Here is a 16,360-nt window from a genome sequence, read left to right as displayed (position 1 = left end):
GGGTGACGTCGTCCCCGTAAATGCTATGGTGGAGGCCCTCGTCGGGGGCGAGCCTGGCCGGAAGGCCCATCGTAGTGACATTAAAAATAAGTGGAGAGAGGACCGAACCGAGCCCTGCGGCATGCTCTTGTTGCCCAGCGGGATAGCCTCGAGGCAGTGAGGGCCGGTAACGAGCGTGGCAGTGCGATTCGTAAGGAAAGCGCGGACGTAGTTGTAGAGAGTTTCACCCACCTGCAGACTTTGGAGGTTGGACAGGATAGCAGTGAACATTGTCGAATGCCTTGGCGACGTCCACAGCAATACACCCCAAACCCACGTCCCACACTTGGGAGGCTCGTCTACGCAGTTCTACCCTGGACGACCAACGCGCAATCATCAGTCTTGCTCTGGATTCTGCCAGATTCCAAGGACTCACGGCCGACCCCTGGATTTCGGGCCTTCGGCTCCTTGACTGTTCAATAAAGAGTTACAAACCAACCAACCAATCAACTCCGGCTTCTCTTTCTATCTTTATTTTTTCACTCCCACCTTCCTCCTTTCCCTTTCGACGCGGTTCGGGTGTCCACTGAGATATGAGACAATTACTGCACATTTCCTTTCAAACTGCACTAATCATTAAGAAATCGAATATACCTTATAGCTAGAACATAGAAAAATAGCTTTTAATGGGAAAAAATAAACTGAATGGAATTAAACCCAATAAAAAAGAAAAACATGAGAGTAAATAAAAGACTAATAAAGGACTATACTTGCGCAGAAAAGGTGGACGAAAATTGACAACGACAGCACAGAGAGCAAACTTCCAGCTGGTTTTATTTTTGAGACGTCTGCATGTTACCCAAGAGGAATCGCATTCATTGGTGGTATCCGGAACGCAAACGCGCGCACTGGGTGAGCAAAGCCACCGCCTACTAAGGAATAAAAGGGCCTCGTTACAACGCATCTATGAAGAGCAACCAAAGGTTCTTCGCAGCACTTAAAAATGGTCGAATATGAAGATGATTTAAGAGCTACACTCACAAACAAATACGCACGAACGGCTCACGACTGCGCGCACGCACACACCCATGCGCACCTGCACGCTCACATGCACACATTACGACGTAACAGCGTGTCTCCGTAGCAAACCCGAATCATATCTAGTGAACCCATAACGTAAAGGAACACTCAACCTACACTAATACCCATGAACAGCAAGGCTAAAAAATGTCAGCGAATGCAACTAAAATCCAAGGCAAAAGCCACGTCAATCATAAAACCCACAACCAGGGCTAAGCAATACGCGCAAAAAGCAGCAGATCACACGTGTCCTTCTAAAATTGCTAAATCCTTGCTCAGGCGTGCCAGGGATGTTGCACTAACACATTTTCACCGCATTTCTTTATCAAAAGGCCTCAATGGTTTCCGTCTGCACTTTAGTTTTGGCACGCTCCACAACAGTAGTGCCCCTATGCAAGAGTTGAAATTTTTATTTGACTTTATGGTCCCGCAGGTTGCCTCTTTCATAGCTTTTACGTTCCTCTTGTGTTCAGTGGGTAACGCATTGACACACCTTCCCGTCTCTCCAATGTATATGCACCCACTATGTACACGACACTGCTGGAGCATTCGATCGAGTTTTCAATGCTTCTTTTGTCACATCCCACAAGTTTCTTGGTTAGAGCTGTACAGGCGCTTGACAACTTCCTAGGCGTGGAGAAAAGGTCTTTTACGTCATTCCTGCTGCCGATGTTCTTCAAGTTATGGGAAATTTTATGCACATATGGGATGACTTGAAATTGCTGTCTTGGTCGAGGCACGCCTGAAGCTTTGTTACTACCGTTCTTGTTTACTTTTTGCAGCAGACTTGTAGTGCCACTGCTGATGACACTGACTGCATGTCAGGCTTTTCCGATTGCATTTTCGTGGTTTTCAAAGCTGTTTTTTATCTTGTATAAACAGCTTCTGGTGAGTCTGGCTCGAAGAAGAGCCGCAATAGATTAACGTTTCATGAGCTTCCAGTGCGCACTTTCATAAGCCAAGAAGATTTTTTCAGTGCGCGGATTATATGCGTCACCTGTGCTCAGAACTCGACAATACCCAAACGTAAGAATGTTCTGTCATGGTTGAAATGATGGTGTAGGTTGGATGTAGCGCATATGCTGTAGTCGGTTTCACGCGCGTAGATTAACGCTTTGGTTCATTTGGTGCAGTACTAACTGTTGAAGCCCGTAGAGTTGAGCAGGCGATGCATGTATTTTTTTCACGGCGTGTAAAGGCTGCCGATGGGCCGGAAAATGACCCATTCATGCCATTCTGCGCACAGCGCGTCTCTACACACAGCGCTGCATACTCAAAAGGAAGCCTCGCCCTGATTTCATTATTTTGGTTACATTTCGTGCCAGAAGGTGCCACGAGGGAAGTGTGGCCGAGGTTGCGCTGGTTTCACAATCGTGCAGTGCAGTCAGCAGTGCTGCAACATGAATAAATTAGTAAAATACGCGACAATAACGCAGCGACTGCGAAGAAGTTGGAACTGGAAGTAGGTCCTTTGCTCTGCCTTCTGACACGCGCCTCACTTTTTGCGAGAGACGCGCACGCGACTCGTAGCGTCCCTAGCGAGGTGTTCGCGACACTTGACGCGACGTAGTCGTGCAGGCTGCCAGTAACGGCTGCCAGTATCGCTTGATGCTTCGATACAGTTCTCTCGCTGCGCTGTCACGCAGAACACTGCGTCAGCCTAGTAATTTATTGCCCAAACACAGCAGCGTTTCTTTGCTGTCGAGGCTCGGTGCTCGGAGCGTTGCCTTCATTCCTAGGTTTACGATTTCACTCCTACGGCACATCGAGCAAAGCGAACAAGGAGCACTGCTCAGTTTTTTACCTTTCCAGGCATCCGACCTCGGCGTGAAGTGCGGCTATGCTGCTTCCAGCGCATCTCGCGCGTTTGGTTCGGCATCGGTTCGTTTTACGCGCTCAATATCTCGTCTGATACCTCGAACCAAAATGTCTATTAAAAAATTTTAGTAACAATGCTCGCCTACAATCTTGAATGCCCTCTATTACGCCATTGTGTTCCAAAATCAAAACATGAAAAGTTAATTAGTAGAATTCCGAGGGCACTTAAGGCTGCTTACGTGCTTTAGTCTAAAGACGGAAGCATTACTTTGTCATTGTGACCGTTCGACCTCGACGCAGGTTGTTCACTGTCGCCTTAATAATAGCCAACTAATTGTCTCTTCGTCCACGGATATAATGGCCATCATGCCGCGCAATCCATCTGCATAGACCGCGTTGTCGTGTCTGCCGAAGCTCTTCAGAGAAATACTTGTACGCAACAAAGAAAAGAGACAGTCGCTGCACTGCGTCCCCGTTCCGGCCACACACGTTCTCTCCAGCTTCCTTTCCTCTCATTTGCCGCATTAAATCTTCCTTTCTCTGGTAACCTCACGCCTGTGCTCCACTCGCAGCTCCCGTCTCTGTTTCTCTTGGCGCCATCCCAGTCAGCGGACTGTGGGCACGAATGACAACAGAGGCGAGCCAGAGTAGACTAGAAACTCGACTTGTTAGCAGCAGTTTGTCCTGTCTAATTCGTGGCTGTTGTCCTTGTCATTCGGCGCCAACAGACCGATCAAACTGTGCAAAAAGTAGCCTGCACGAATGTTCTTGCATCCCTTGAACGCGTGCTGCGCTGTACTCGCTTTAAATACAAGCTTTTTGTTAGCCTTCGTGCTTCGGCGCCTTGGGTGAATAGAGCTCTTGGATGCGACCACTGATGATGACGAAGTTAGCGCTAGGCACCACCTTTTGTGAACGGAATGATCATGTGATCTCGGACACTCGGTGCACAGGCTTTAACAGCAAGAGCTGCAAAGCCCTCATGAATCGCGTAACCAGTACCATCCCCAGAATGCTTTTTTTTTCTTTGTAACTGTGGCTTTGCTGTATGCGTGTTCACGGTGCGGAGAAGCCAGCTTGCAGTTTTTGCAAATGTCTATGCGAGAGTACACCACAATTTTCTGCGTTTCGCGTGAATGAGTCCCACCGTAGATGCGTTTGCGACTTTTTGTCCCCGCTCACTGTGTGTGTGTGTTTACTGAAGCGCGAAAATTACTCTTCAAGTTGCAAGCACATATTGAAAGCACTGTGTCAGACATCACCGGGCTTCTCCACACGGAGGAAACGCTGAGCTATAAATCATCTATAGAAACACAAGATGCGAAAACTACCATGGCTGTAGCGACACGCCCTATTCTCAAATATTGAAAATTTACGGAAACAGAGCAGCGAAGAAAATCACAGGGTATGGAAGGCAAATGAAATTTTCCCGGGTAAATTTTCTAAACGTAGTAATGCTGCGCACGAGCAGGTTTTTACATGAGACTCAGGCGGCCTACCATATGCCTTAACAGCCGTAGTTTAAATTGCAATTGCATACATCGATGCATAACGTGCCAACCTTTATCCGCATGAGTGAACACGAAATTTTCTGTAATCTCTCGTTTATTTTTTGTTTTTGGAGCGCAAAATTCTGGAAAAATGTGGCAACACATGACTGCCAGTTATTATGACGCATCTCACGCATGCCAAAGGTCTACGGAACGGAAAACATCAACCCGAAGAAAGTGATTGCAGCGTGAATGAATGACTAACAGCTCGACATCTGGCACATGGCGAGAGCTGAATCGTATCTCAAATAAACTGTGCAAGAGCAGTGGCGTATGCAAGCAATGTTCGCCGTTACAGGGGCGTCAGTAGAAGAAGCTTCACAACAGCCTTACTTACTTCGCTGACCGGTTGCATACGTATAAGCAGTTCTTTTCAAATAACCACTAAGATGCCGTACCGTAGTGTCGCAGCAGGCAGTCCACTGAAAATGACGGCAGTGCTCCGTGTTTGTGGGAGCTTTCGTCACCGCTGCTCCCACTCGGACAGACCTCGGCGTGCCACCGAACAGGTAGTGAAGGTTACCTTCGCGAAGCAACGAAGAGGTGAATTTCAAGCAGTCTGTCCACGCGCAAAGTGTCCTCATTCACATATTTTCCCGATCCTCACTTTATGTTCAGTAATAATAGCAACTTAATAATCTGTGACATCTAGGCATTTATGAGCTGATCAGCCTCCGGACACTGCCGGTGAGCTGCGCGACGAAAGGGCGCGCATCGTGGAGATGGAACGAGAGCAGCCGGCTTGTCTCCCAGGATGGGGCCACATCACTTGGGGCCGTCTTCCCAGATTCAGGGAGCGAGACAGAACGAATAAATAGTTCCAAGCAGCACCGCCGTTTGGCAGACTGCAGTGCGCGGGTGCGTGCAGACGCAGTATCTGGGATAGGCGCAAACGCATGGGAGGAATTGGTGCAATACTAGTGGAGAGTAAAAGCCAGGTTATTTACACAGAGTAACTAAGTTGTTCCCAAAGTAACATTCACCACCTCCGGACGCAAACCTGTAGCCACGAAGCAGTGCCTCAACTGATAAAAAAGCGTCCACAGGAAATGAATCTGCTAGCCGCTTACAGGAAAGCTCTGCACAACATGTGGCAGAAAAAGAGTGAACGCTGCTGCCGCCAAGGCAGGGTGGGTGATGGTCGCCAACTAAAGCCGTGCTGCCCACATGCTCGCAAAGCACCGTGGTCGCTTCCGCGAGTCCTGTCGCAGTTTCTCACTTGCGCGCTCTCCCGTTTTTTTCTTTAATTTCGGGCCATGGTTACGTCAGCGTGTGACAGCATCGTTCTCTAAAGCAACGCGATTTTCGTTCCGCCGCTGCTAGCTGTTCTCGCGAACGCGACTTCTAATGCGTCGCCTTACAAATGCGATGACTCTGCGTTCTTGATGCACAGTGGATGTAACTGGAAGGCTTTCTATGATGCATTTGAATTAACGCAGCGTCGGACTCTTCGCTGAAATATAATGGTCGCTCTGCAGCACATTACAAGGCTGCAAATATTGCATAACACTAGCAAGACGGGTACTTATCTCCTAAAAATTTAAATTATCCCCGTTTAAGAACACGTACTCAAGAGTAGGTTACGGACTCATTGGAAGTTTATGTTTTGTCGTGCGCGGGCTTTTGCCAAAGAAAGACGACCACTTAGATAAGCTGGACTTCTTCGGCAGCTGGGTAACAAGCCATTTGTAATTATATGTGCAAATGTAATTTCTGAAAACACAGTCCTCCTTGTGGACGTTTCACACGCGCACATTAAGCTGCTTATCTTCCCAAGCGAAAAAAAAAGGTTCTTTGGTCCGCAACGAAAACAATGTCGTAGCTGTAGTTTAAGTCTCGGCACGCGGCAGTTATTCCATCAGTTTTTCTAACACCACTGAGAGAACAATACAGGTGCCGAGCTTCGCATCCTATCTATATTGTTTCATTTTCACGGCTATACCGCGGACTAGTCATGAACATGCGTGTGTGCGCGGAGTGTGAATGCAGGTTGCAAAGGTCTCGCCGAAGAACGCGGATCGTACAGTGGTTTCTTCTCCGGGTGCTTTCTTCCGGAATGTCTTTTCCCAGTTTTGCGACGCAGAAGATCACCGCGAGTAATCGAACGTGCGGAATAGTAATATTTATCACATCGGCGTAAACTTGCTCGTTTAACACTTTTCACCATTCATCAATTCGTGACGAATTTTTTTCAGTCACATCATGCCATCTTCTCAAGAGGTGATCGTTGTTTCAAAGTTAAACGCGTACAGTGCCACTCATCGCCTTATACCAACTCATCTATGCCTCTTACTATCTTTGGGTGGATGAGTTTGCAATTGGACATCGCTAAAACCTCACAAAAAATACCATGAACTCAATCGCTCTCATCGAAATGCGTCGAGATTAGTCTGCTTTTTTCTGTTTTTCTTCCTTTCGTGTTGACGTATGCTCTCATAATTGTTTTGATCATTGCACTTGTTCCTCTAAAAAATTAACTTGTTTATAAAAATTTGTACACCCCCCTCCCCAATGTAATACCCTCCCTGCTTGGGCATTTATGGGCAACGTGAGTTAATATAACCTTCCGCCTTCGCAACGAAGCAATCAGGCTTTCCTCGAGAAATTCTGCGTCTATCCTCCTTGAACTGGGAACAATTCCGGGTGCTGCAAGCTTTCTGGCACGCTGCGTCGTTACCTCTTACGGGGTCAGTGTCACTGTGTCCTGTACGTGAAGTGCTGATAAACGTGCGCAGCAAAGAAAGGTTCAGGACTGGGGTGCGCGTGTTCCGCAAATAAAAGTGGCTTTCAAGGACAGCTGGTGAAAGAAGCGTCGAGGTGTGCTGTGGTTCTCTCGTTTTCTCCCGGGCGTAGTAGTGCTCGTCGGTCGGCTCGTGTCTCACTGCTCGCCCTTCGACGACCAGCTGCCTGGCCGAGAAGCGATGACACTGCAACGTCGGCAATGAACACCATATGCAGTGCTCCGGAGAAACGCAGAGTGCGACGGTAACTGTCCCCACCCAACTCATGAGACCCACCAGAGGATCAAGCACTCACGTACCGACGTTGCTCATATGAGAGCGCATTTCCAAAGGTTGTTTCAACAGCCGGCTTTTACGCCAAGCTGCTGCTGTTGATAGCGCAAATCTAAGTGCAGCCTTCGTTAAAGGTATACAGGCCAAGCGGTTTACTTCTGGGCCACGCTTTGTGGCTCTCTCTGCATCGCCAGTGCTGCCCAAAATCTCGGAGGTGAGAGAAACTCGTGCTTCCTTTGGAATTGTCCTCACATTGACTGTCCATGACAAAGCGCCCTTGCGAGTTATCCCGAACAAGGCTACTGGCGTAAGACAGAACACCGCAAATATTCAGCAAACTCGCTTGCGAGCCTCTTCGGCCGCAATCTCTGGTTAACTACGCTTTCTTGAGCGCTGTCTTGCGTGCCAGAGCCTTCTACTCGGGGCTCAGCGTTACCCACCGGAGATGGCGGGCAGCGATGAATATTTTCCAGAGCCCCCGTTTTCAGAATAAAGCGGTGATTCTTTCTTCTTTCATCCGTGGATATTTCACCCAATGTGTGCATGAATGCTTTGTAACGGCTGCTTCCATGGGGCTAGTCAAATTGTCTGTTCACAGCTTTTAACTGAGGTCGGAGCCGACCGGAACTTTCTGGGAAATGAAAGTCGACTAAAATTTATTCGAATTGAAATGATCTAAGGTAAGAGATTCGGTTTCGATGACAGAACACCCCAGTCCCGTCCCGATGAGAGCATTGGCGCAGTGCTTGCTCCCACAGCAGCAGCATCGGTTAGCTCAAGTGAGGCCATTCACTGACAGCCGGTGGTAGGCGGCGCTACGCCTTCATCTCGTCCCGCACCTGTGGTCCGATGGACACACGCCATTCGGCGGCGCACAGAAAAGCGCTGCTCGCCCGCACTCACCGGCAATCGTGCGTGGATGCCGTTAGCTCCAGCGAGTCTCTGCCTCGCGCGTTGCTCCGCCGCCGACGGATGCCGCGCTGCGTCCGACGCAATCCGGGCCACCCATGTTCGGCGGCCGCTCTCGAGGGCGGCGCTCGGTTATCCAACGGCTCTCCGCGCACGGAATCAACACTTGGGAGGAGCACAGCACACGCAGGAAACAAGCAGAAGCTCCTCTCGAAGCCGCGCGGGCAGCCGTTCGGTCACCCACAATCGGCCCAGCTAGCGGCGGCCGTCAACACTGCCGCGGTCCCTTCTCCCGAGCGCTCCGCCCGAGTGGCTCGCCTCGCTAGGCGATGGCGCCACCTCGCGTGTCGCCCGCGGACTCCCTATCCGCATCTCGGGATGGCCTCCTCCCGCGATGGGGAGTGAAGGAGCACAGAGAGGAAAAGTTTGCGGCGGACGGTGCACCCAGCGAGCGCGTGGCGGCGCTGCCAGGCTCTCAGCTGAAGCGTGAGTTGGCCTCTCGAGCCTACCTGAGGTAAGCTTTCCTTGATGCGAAAGCGCGGCCGGGCAATGGAAAAAGAAGAGAGCGCGGTTTGCATCCCGGCGTGAAACCGTCGCATCGAAGTCGCTGCAAAGCCTGCATGAGCTTGGTGAACCGCGTCTGCTAGTGCGATGAATTATCTAAGAAAGGCGACTTATCAATGAGAGTGCGCCCACAAGGAAACAAAAGCATCAGCACGGGAGAAAATGCTCGCTTTTACGTTGCGCCGGTTTCCACCCGAGCCGTAGGAAACAAGGGGAGGGAAGGTGTCCGCCCACACTGCGAGGACAAGGAGGGCAGATTGTATTGGCGTTCGGCAAAATCGTATGGCAGACACGACGCCCAACTGGCTTTTAAAGCCACTGACTGACCCAGAATACTTATTGCGCGACGTCAGAGCGAAATGTTTCACGTCGCGGTAGACAGAGTGGAGCTGCAGGCTAGGGAATGCAGAGTTAGAAAACTGGCTCCAATTCCACGAGGCAAGCGTGATCTCACGGGCACGCGTCCGAATCCCACTCACTGTGGTGGGCATAACGCGCGACACACTAACAAAACGACAACTGGAACGGGGACAAGTGCGCACTACCAACTGAGATTTTTTTCTGGTACGGGGGTACATAAATACATTTCATGAACATGCTGAAACAATCAATTCATTGCCAACGGCTGTGTCGCACGCTCTTTCGTTTCGTGATTAGTTCTAACTCCTCACTTGATAACAACACCGAGGGTGTGCTTGCGCACTCGTCTTCACCGGCCTCCAATATCTCAAAGGCTTCTTTCATTTCTCTTTCTTTCTTTTACTTTGCCTGAGCTAAAATTGTTGTCTGATCAAAGTACGGTGAACATTTGTGATTTGCGCAATGGGGGCGAGGTTTCCAGGGTTCGTTATTTTTTTCTTTACCTTTGCCTTACCTAAAATTGTTGTCTGATCAAAGTACTGTGAACATTTGTGATTTGCGCAATGGGGGCGAGGTTTCCAGGTTTCGTTATTTTTCCGAAGTTATTACTGTGCTCTTTCAACCTGGTGTTTAGACATCTGCCTGATTGACCTATGCAGCTCATGCCGCATGACAAGGGAATTTTGTAGACTATACCCGTGGCACATTCTACGAACTTTTCTTGGTGTGCGATACCACAAGTGTTAGCTAATTTTTTTCTCGATTTATTCATTTCATGACAAAGGTCACTAATTTCCAGGGTGGGGTAAACACCGGGGGAATATCATATCTGTTTTAAGCCGTGCGAAACATTACGTACATAAGCAATGACAACCACGCCAGCAGCCTGCTCTGCATGCTTTTTTGCGTTATTTTGCGATCCAGTAGCTTTTGTAGATTATTTTCAGTCACAGACGTTATTAGCGCGTCAGAGTATACCAACTCGTCCCTAATCTATAAACTTGCCTCTTGATTCTACTCTCTATCTGATGAGAACACGATTTTTAAGACACTGCGCCAAATTGTTACTTGCTAGACTCCTTTTCACCATCTTAGAGTGCGCGGAATGATAACTTAAGAAGCTATTTCCCGTTTTCGTCAGGTACGTCCAACACGTGTGCTTGCCATTTTCTTTTATCTCTATGTCCAAGAATCTAATCAGAGAGTTCTGTGGCAGCTCGAACGTGAATTCCAGCCCGGCGAAAGCCTCTCGGAAAACATCTAATATGCTGCTTACTTACAATCGGTTCGCAATCGCAAAAGAGAAACAAAGCAGGAAATCATCTACAAAACGAAATGCCTTTAGTAATTAAAACTGTGCCAATCTTGATTTCAAGGCCCGGTATCCCCTTGCCATCTAGATATCCGAAATGACCGGAGAAATGCATGACCCAATGCTAATACCACTTTTTTGAACGTAGTTTCGAGCCAAATTCCACAACCAAAGAACTGATGTATTTTTCCAGCAACTGTAGGAAACCTGAGACACTAATGACACACTCATTTTGGAACCTGTCGTACTCAAAGTGATCAGCACATTCTTCAACTGCAGTTAATGCAGCCGCGACTGGAATACTAAAGGACATGTCCTTAACATCCGCTGATACACAGGTAACTGGCGTGCTTTTCTTCAAGAAGGCGATGACTTCCTCAGAACCCCGGACTTTAAACGGGTGGTCCACCTGCAGTCTCGAAAGGTTCCCTTGTAGAAACCGCGCGACATATCTCTGCCACGTCTCCGTGTCATCAATGATTGTCCGGAACGGATTAGCTAGGTGTCCGAGATCCAGACTTGCACATAAGTCTGCTGCTTGCTTCTTTACTTGCTTTAGGTGTATTGCTTTCAAGTTGGTCTCGGCAAAATTCTTCTCCCAGCGCAGTAAACAACATTTCCTTTACATAACCGTCTTTGATCACGAACTTACCTCTTTTATCCGACAGTGGTAACGCTAAGTTGTTTGACTTCAAAAATTCCAGCGTCTCCTTGGTGGCGCGCCTTCTCATGTTTGGGGGAGAGTACTTCATGACACACCGCACACCTTCAACCGTACAAGCTGCTTTCTGTTGTTTGGACACCTTCGCGGTAATGGCATGTGCCATGCTGAGAAGTTGTTCTGTTCTCATGAGGTAGAGCGTAGCATCAAGAGGCAAATTGATAGGCTAAGGATGAGTGAATACCCTGACGCGCTAATAACGTCTGTGGCTGAAAAGAATCTACAAAAGCTACTGGATAGCAAAATACCGCAGAAAAAGCATGCAGAGCAGGGTGCTGGTGTGGTTTGTCATTCCTTATGTACATAATATTTCGCATGGCTTAAAGAAAGTAGCAAACAGGTATGATATTCCCCTGGTGTTTACCGCACCCGTAAATTAGTGAGCCTTTGTCACGAAATGAATAAATCGAGGAAAAAATTAGCTAACACTTGTGGTATCGCACACCAAGAAAAGTTCGTAGAATGTGCCACGGGTATAGTCTACAAAATTCTCTTGTCATGCGGCATGAGCTGCATAGGTCAATCAGGCAGATGTCTAAACACCAGGTTGAAAGCACAGTAATAACTTAGGAAAAATAATGAATCCTGAGGACCTCGCACCCCATTACGCAAATCAAAAATATTCACCTTACTTTGAACGGACTGCAATTTTAGCTCGGGCAAAGGACAAGAAAGAAAGAGAAATGAAAGAAGCCTTTGAGATATGGGAGGCCGGTGAAGACGAGTGCGTAAGCACACCCTCGGTGTTGTTATCACGTGAGGAGGTGCATTTAATCAAGAGACTAAGGAGTGTGCGACACAGCCGTTGGCAATGAATTCATGGTTTCAGTATGTTCATGAAATGTGTTTATGTACCTTCGTACCAGAATAAATCTCAGTTGTTAGTGCGCGCTTGTCCTGTGTCCCCCGTTCCAGTTGTCGTTTTGTTAGTGTGTTGCGCGTTATTCATACCAAGTGTACAACCAGCTAGCCCACATTGCTGCCTTGCCCCACTCACTGTGTCCGCTTCAGAAATTGGGATCGATGCATAAAGGCTGCCGTTGTGGGCAGATCGAGCGGCATCGTGCGCGCACTGATTTCCTGCGTTGCCGCAGTCTCCTGGTAGCATCGCGTCATTTATTGAAGACACAATGATTAGCACCTCTGATGTACGTCAAGTTGTGCGCCCGTCGAAGAAGTCTGGCAACACGTTTTTACACTTATTACGGTCGACTTTACGGGAATCACCAGAAAGCCCGAAGAACTTGTGGAGTTCACTTCGTTATACGTGCAGACGTACTATCAGCGTCAAATGAAACGCCAACAAGCGAACCTATTCGATTACTGCAAAGATAGACAGTAGAGAGAGAAAATACCCGAGCAATTGATTTTCGCTTCGAAGACAAAGATTGCTCCTCCGAACTGTTAGCCACACTGATATGTATTTATTTTATTTATTTCAAAATATTTCAGGCCAATATATTGCCCCATGACGGCGGGGCTATACAAGGCATTTAAAACGCCAATTGACAACAGAGTACATGAGGTTGCAATCGATGAGCAAAACGACAAAATACAAAATACAACGCTCATTCACTCAAGCAAGTGCGTCTCGAGAATTTTAATGAAATTGGGGCACTGGAAAATGGCCTCGGTAAGACAGTTCCAGTCGGAAACAGTCCGTGGAAAAAAACTGTGCTTGAAAGTGTCAGTGGTTGTAAAAATTGGTTCGAGCAAATGACTTCGGGAATGGTGTGTTCGGCGAAGACAATTGTTTGATAATAGTGGGGCAGAGTATGTTTAATTTATCTGCTAAAAGGTCATGCATAAACAATAGACGGGACAATTTTCTGCGTACTTCAAGTAGTGGAATATGGTTGGTTTCATTAGCGTTTTCGGTTAATCTAGCGTCATTTATTTGTTATAAATAAAAGAAACCGCTTTCCTTTGCACCATCACTAGCTGGTATATGTCTTTGTTTATGAATGGACTCCATAAAACAGAAGCGAACTCTAATTTGGACCTAACAAATGTTGAGTATGCAAGGAGTTTTACTTAACTTGGGGCATCTTTAAGTTTCCGCCTTAAGTAGCCAAAAAAACTGAGGAGCAAATGTCTTCAATGTGGAAAGCCTATGTTAAGTCATGTGTTAACGTTACCCCTAGACATTTACAATGTGTAAACTCGTGGATTGAATGATTTATAAGGCTGTAAAAGAAAAGATTTAAATGTTTCTTACGCGAAATTCGGAAGAGGACAGTTTTTCTAGGTTTAATTTTATATCAAATTTTACACATGTCTGATGAACAGCTAAAAGCGCATTTTGCAAAGATGTAGTGATCACTCTGTTCATTTCTGTGTTATAAAGTATGAAATCATCCGCAGAACAATGCTTTAAATAAACTTTCTAGGGAATCGAAAGCGACAAATCATTTATATATATATTAGGAAAAGCAGTGGCCCTAAGACACTCCCTTGGGGTACACCTGAAGTAACTGGAAGCTCGTTAGATCTGCAACCATTAACCACTACGTATTGTTTCCTCTGTTTAAGATAAGGATAAATCCAAATAACAAGGCAAGTAGGGACGCCAATACTATCTAATTTATAAATGAGTTTACAATGAGCAGCTGTGTCAAAAGCCTTGCGTAAGGCTATAAAAAGAGCGTCAACCTGCCTTAATTTATCAAGAACAACTTGGAATTCATTAACCGTGGTAACCAACTGCGTCACAGTGGAGACATCTTTTCTGAAGCCGTGTTGCAAAGAGGATAAAATGTCGTTTTCAGATAGAAACGAATTAAGGTGACCAGAGTATATGTCTTCTATTAACTTACAACATAAAGAAGTGATTGAAATTGGTCGGTACTTAGAATTAGTTAGCTTATATTGTTTTTCATGGATTGCTAAAACGCGGTCTACTATCCAGTCCTCCGGTACTTTACTAGAAAGTAAAGAAACTGGAGAATATCTGAGTTAAAAACTAAAATAATTGTGCTGCAAAGCGGTTAAGGAAAGCATTTGCTAGCCCATCAGTACCAGAACATTTTTTATCGCCACGTTTACCAGCATGGACAGAACCCTGTTCACAGAAATAGCTGGTACGTTACCTGGATTTTCACTTCGAATTCTAGTGGCCGCAGAGTTCTACACATATCTGTACAGTAGCCAATGTAATACGAACGTTAATAAGAGAGGCAGTAGCGCACAGCAATGCGTCATCCCGCCTGTAACGAAAGAGAAAGTAAAGAAAGTCTTGGGAGCAATGCAAAGGGAAAAAGCAGCTGGTGAGGATCAGGCAACAGCAGATCTGTTGAAAAACGGAGGTGAGATTGTGCTAGAAAAACTAACCACCCTCTATATGCAGTGCCTTATAAAAACACTGGAAAATATCTATAGCGGGTGCACAGCTCCCATAGTCCTCCATAAAGTCAGGAATCAAATTCCAATAATAAAGGGTGTCAAGCAGGGCGCCCCGATCTAGCCAATGATATTCGTCGTCTGTTTAAAGGAGGTATTCAGAGGCCTCTATTGGCTGCAGCTGGGGATACGAGTTAATGAACAATGCATTCGTAATCTGCGATTCGTTGATCACGTTGGCTTGCTGAGTCGCGCAGGAGGTGAACTGCAAACCATGATTAATGAGCTAGACAGGCATAGCAGAGTGGTGGGTGTAAAAGTTAACATGCCGAAAACCAAAGTAATGTTCAACAGTATAGAAAAGGAACAGCAGCTCACAATTGGCAGCAAGGTGCTGGAAGTGCTAAAGGAGTACGTCCACTTAGGGCAGGTTGTGACCACTGATCCGGATCATGACAGGGAAAAAATTGGAAGAATAAAAATGGAGGGGAGAGCATATGGCAGGTTATCTTAGGTCGTTAATGGCAGTTACAAATATCTCTCAAAAGAAAAGTATACATCAGTATTACCTGTACTCACCTATGGGACAGAAACGTAGAAGCTATCGAAAAGGGTTCAACTTAAATTAAGTACAGCGCAACGAGCTATGCAAATCAAAATTATAGGTGTGCCGTTAAGAGACAAGAAGAGGGCAGAGGGTATCAGTGAACAAAGGTGAACTAATGTCATCGTTGTTAAAATCAGGAGGAAGAAATGGGCTTGGTCAGGGCATGTAATGCGAAGGAAAGATTATCGCTGTTAGTTAAGGGTAACAGATTGGATTCAAAGTGAAGGCAAGTGCAGCCGGGGGTGGCAGAAAATTAGGGGGGGGGGATGAGATTAAGAAGTTTTCGGCGATAGGGTGGCCGCAGCTGACAAATGACAGGGTTAATTAGTGAAACATGGAAATGCCTTTGCCCTGCAGTGGGTGTAGTCCGGCTGATGATGATTATGATGATGTCTAAGGGCGTTGAAAGAAGACCGCAGTAGGTATGAACTGGCGGCTTGTCAAGTAGAATAAGCGTGAGCACATTTCCTTCGCGGACGCCCGGCATTTTTCACTGATTCAGAGGTTGTTGCTACATTGCTCGGAGAGTTATGACCGATATCATGTGTAACGACATCACGTACTTTATACCTTTGGTTCCTGTTTTCGTCCCAGGCGCACACCTCTTGATTGGCAACTAATTTGTAATACTTGAAGTACACTTTATCCTCAGGCTTCTTAACATCCTTAACAGTATCCAATAGTAGCTTTCTCGTTCTCCGTAGCTTAGGTGAAAAGTCCACTGAAATGAACGTCTGCAAACCTTCCAATTTTTCAGCATTCGTGAGAACCTCCTCCTTTTCAGTGGAATCAATCACGGGACGCTTTTCATCTTCAGCACCAGGTGGGCCATCGCGCGGATCCCTAACCAGTTTGCCTTCACAACGCAGGCCGTTACAATGTTCGTCGTCCAGCTGGCCGCTACCCTTGCATCTTCTGGCTTGCCGAGCAGCGCGATGTACCAAGCATCATTCGGCGGGAATGACGTTGGCGGTTTTCGCCACTGCGAACGGAACGGAATCAACAATGACCTAGAAGATTTTCAGCCGGATTTTTGCTCTGAACTGCACAGTCTTTCAGTTAATGCTATTTGGTCGATATTTCCAGCAGGTTCACCGAGCTAACTAG

The 16,360-nt window shown here is 46.9% G+C and overlaps 1 protein-coding gene across 1 annotated transcript in view; it reads right to left on the bottom strand.

The window, feature by feature from the left end:
• LOC144110070 (arrestin domain-containing protein 3-like) overlaps nt 1–8,636 on the bottom strand; it is a 547,381-nt gene extending 538,745 nt beyond the window's left edge. The window contains exon 1 of the mRNA XM_077642885.1: nt 8,345–8,636. The gene's annotated coding sequence lies outside the window, so the exon portion shown is untranslated. The remainder of the gene's footprint in view (nt 1–8,344) is intronic.
• Between the last annotated feature and the right edge of the window lie 7,724 nt (nt 8,637–16,360).

This window comes from Amblyomma americanum, chromosome 11, assembly GCF_052857255.1.
Source record: "Amblyomma americanum isolate KBUSLIRL-KWMA chromosome 11, ASM5285725v1, whole genome shotgun sequence".
Lineage (NCBI taxonomy): Eukaryota > Metazoa > Arthropoda > Arachnida > Ixodida > Ixodidae > Amblyomma > Amblyomma americanum.
This window is presented reverse-complemented; position numbering and strand designations above follow the sequence as displayed.